Genomic DNA, 3,797 nt, shown 5'->3' with positions numbered 1-3,797 from the left:
AATCAGACCCCGTGTGAATATCGAGTGAGCAGCTTGTGGTTGAGTTTGGGCAATGCAACTGAGTCGCTCTACTTGTAACTTCCAATTGGTCACCTTTTCTTGCAGGAAGTTATTGCAGAAATCTTTGTTTCCAATAGCAGCTCCAAGGTACTTTTGTCCTTCTGTAGTAATGTTGATATTGGTATTTTCAAAGAGATGTGTAGCTTTGTCAATATTTCCTGATTTCACTGGCAACCATGACTTTTTGGGATTTGGAAGATACCCGAACATACCACCTAAGTCAACCAACCTGTTCCACCATTTATGTAGACAGTCTAGCGAGCCTCCAGCAGCTGCATCATCTGCATACCATACCTGCTTTGTACCATTCGTCTGCACACTCTTTAGAAGTGGAATTGTGGCCAGAGCATACATTGGCATCGCTAAGGGATCTCCTTGAGTTGTTCCTTCACTAGAAAGCAACGTTTCTCCTACTACTACTACTACTACTACTACTATGGTCATACATATCAAGAACTGTCGAAAACATCTCTTCCATGATGCAGCCGCTTGAGAAAGCCATTCGTGATTATTTCATTCCTGCCATAACCGGCCAGCAATATTGTAGCCAAGACGTGAGAGATTTGTTGGCTCTACCTTGTCGACTTGGAGCTTTAAAATTGACTAATCCAACTCACACGTCCGATGTTGAGTTCAAGTCTTCCTGTCGTATCACAGCACCATTAGCAGCTCTCATAATACAATAAGAACAGTGCTACAATGTGGCTGTCGAAGCTGTTCAGAAAGAAAAATCTGCCACAAAATTTGAAAAACGGGCTTCTCAGAAACAAGCTTTAGTAGAAATAGAAGCTAATTCCCCAGCATCTATGAAACGATGCGTTGAACTTGCCTCTGAAAAAGGTGCATCAAATTGGCTATCCGCTTTACTGGTTGAAGAACATGGCTTTCATTTGAGCAGAGGAGATTTTCGTGATGCTTTATGTATGCGCTATGGTTGGATGTTACCAAATCTACCTCCAAAATGTGTCAGTGGATCTGCTTTCAACGTTGACCATGCAATGGTATGTTCTAAAGGTGGCTTTCCGACGCTAAGGCACAATGAAATTAGGGATATAACTGCCGATCTTTTGACTGAAGTGTGCCATGATGTAGCGATAGAACCGATGTTACAACCTCTGACTGGAGAAAAGTTCCAGAATAAAACAGCGAACATGTCTGACGAGTCTAGACTTGATCTTTCAGCGAGAGGAGTCTAGATCGTGCATTTTTTGATGTAAGGGTATTTTACCCAAACGCACGCTCCAATAGTCAAGGCTCTTTGAGATCAGCATTCAACATCCATGAATGTGGAAAAAAACGTGAATATGCGCATCGAGTACTGGAAGTGGAACATGCCAGCTTCACTCCGTTGGTTTTTTCCTCTACCGGTGGCATGGGCTCTGAAACTTCCACCTTCTACAAACATCTTGCCAGTTTAATTGCCAACAAAACTGAAAAGAAATATAGTTCAGTGATGAAACTTCTGAGATGTCGGATCAGCTTTTCTCTAATAAGATCTTCTGTTTTGTGCATTCGCGGAAGTAGATCGGCCAAGCACAGGCCTCTAAAATGTCATAACATGGATTTAATCAACAGTGAGGCTTGCCTCACTAAGTAGATTGTGACGTTGACTTAAGTGGGTTTGTTTAATTGAATGGATTGATATAGTGTTGTGTTGAGTGCCGTTGTAGTGGCTTTTGTAGTATGGGCATGACCGGTGGATGCTTTTGCTGAGTGATAAACTACTACTACTACTACTATTACTACTACTACTACTACTACTACTACTGAGAACTGGTGTATTTGAACAATCAAACGGCATCTGCTAACACACTACTACATACTACTACTGTATGTAAAAGCTTCCTCTATAGCAACAAGTTTCTAGGTTGTAACAACTTTGAGATAAACAGTCTTCTATAATCTACTTTCTGCTGCTTCCAGCAGAATGTTGAAGTCCTACTACTACTACTACTACTACTACTACTACTACTACTACTACTACTACTACTGTATACTACTACTACTGCTGTGAAAACCGAGTGTATTTCAATAAATCGTATTATATGTATGCATATATATATATATATATATATATATATATATATATATATATATACATAAAACAACAAATTTGGTTATTGCTACTAATAGAATATGTGTCTATAATACTACGGCAGTTGACTAAAGCGACTTTCTGCTGTTGCGAGCAGAATGTTGCTGTCATTTGTTGAGCCTCTGAACTTCACCCTAAATCATCTGAGACATGATGCATGCTTGTAGAAGGGCAAAGCTAAGGCAGCAGCGAAACCAGTTGAGTATTTGGCTGTATGGTGTGTTTTATTGTGAGATAGTAAGGAAGCTACTCTCTTCAGGAATCTTGTGATGATCTTGCTACATCCACCTGTGCAAGACAGTATGATTGCCATGAAATAAGCTAGTTCCACTGTCAGAACCCGTTTCTCGTATTTCCATATTGTCCTTTGTTCACAATGTCTGTAACAATATGCAATTTTGTTCCTGTTGCAAGAGGCTGCATTTGGATTAAAAATCCCCATGTCATAATAGGTACGTTTGAATCGTCCACCACTGAATCCGTTCACAGCAATGTCCATGCAGCCGAACCTCATCATCTGTTGAACAAATCTTTATTGTACATTTCTCACCGTTGAGAGGCTTTAGTAATGGTTCTCGTTGAGCATCATAGCACACGTCAGTCAACAGGTAATGGAACAAATCCCCAACTTCATTATGTCGAATTGTTGGATACCCTCCAGTAGAGAACGACAGAGAATGATCAACTGTGAAGGGAGCTCCACAAGGGCAACAATCAGGTAGATTCATTGGTTGCCAACCACATCTCAAGCATAGGGCGTCTCTAAATGCCCATATGTGCAAACAAAATCCGTGTTGTTGTAAGGGAAGTGTTGTCAGCCAGCTTGAACTACCTTGAAGGACGTTGCCCAATTCTACATGTTGCTAGATAATCAAGTTGACAAGTGATGTAGAAACTGTTTTGGTATGCATATATTCAGACTTCATGTTGAGTGGAACGACTGTTTCCAGACCTCCGTGTTGGGGTGGTAGGTCTAAAAGCCTTCTTTCGACTTCTCTTGCCGGATGTCTTCCAGAGAGGACAGAAATAAAATTGTTTTGGATCTGCATTTCTAGAGGAAGCAGAGGTTCAGTTGTATTCATAGGTCTTCATGGCATAAACCCATCTTTCGATCACGCCATGTGTCAAAGTAGCTTGCGCACCTTGCGGTTGAGATTGCGTGATCTTAGCCAAAGTTTCAATTTCTGAATGCCATTCTATAATCTATTGTTTGAGAAATTGCTTTCCGAAATCTTTGGTCTCCCAACGCTGCTCCAAGGTATTCTCTGCCTTCTCTTGTGATGTTGATATTTGTGTTATCAAAGAGAGTTTTGCTGTGTCCAAGAATGCAGGTTTCACTATTAGTCATAATTTATTCGCGTTTGGAAAGTATCCAAATATGGAGAAAAAGTCAGTAAGTTTGTTCCACTATTGCCTCAATAATTTGAGTGGACCTCCTGCAGCAGCATCATCAGCATATCAAACTTGCTTTGAATCCCTCGTTTGTACTATTGTAGCACCTCCTTACTAGGCTAAAGCCTGTAGAGTTTGTGTCTTTGGACAGGTTTAACTGAAACGTGTTACAGCGGGAGGAATCACCTACAATGTATCTATATTAGTTACAGAAACTGTTGAATCAAGCTATGACAAACATGGAGGATAC

The sequence above is a fragment of the Corticium candelabrum genome, chromosome 2 (assembly GCF_963422355.1).
Source record: "Corticium candelabrum chromosome 2, ooCorCand1.1, whole genome shotgun sequence".
Lineage (NCBI taxonomy): Eukaryota > Metazoa > Porifera > Homoscleromorpha > Homosclerophorida > Plakinidae > Corticium > Corticium candelabrum.
Note: the sequence above shows the minus strand (reverse complement) of the source record.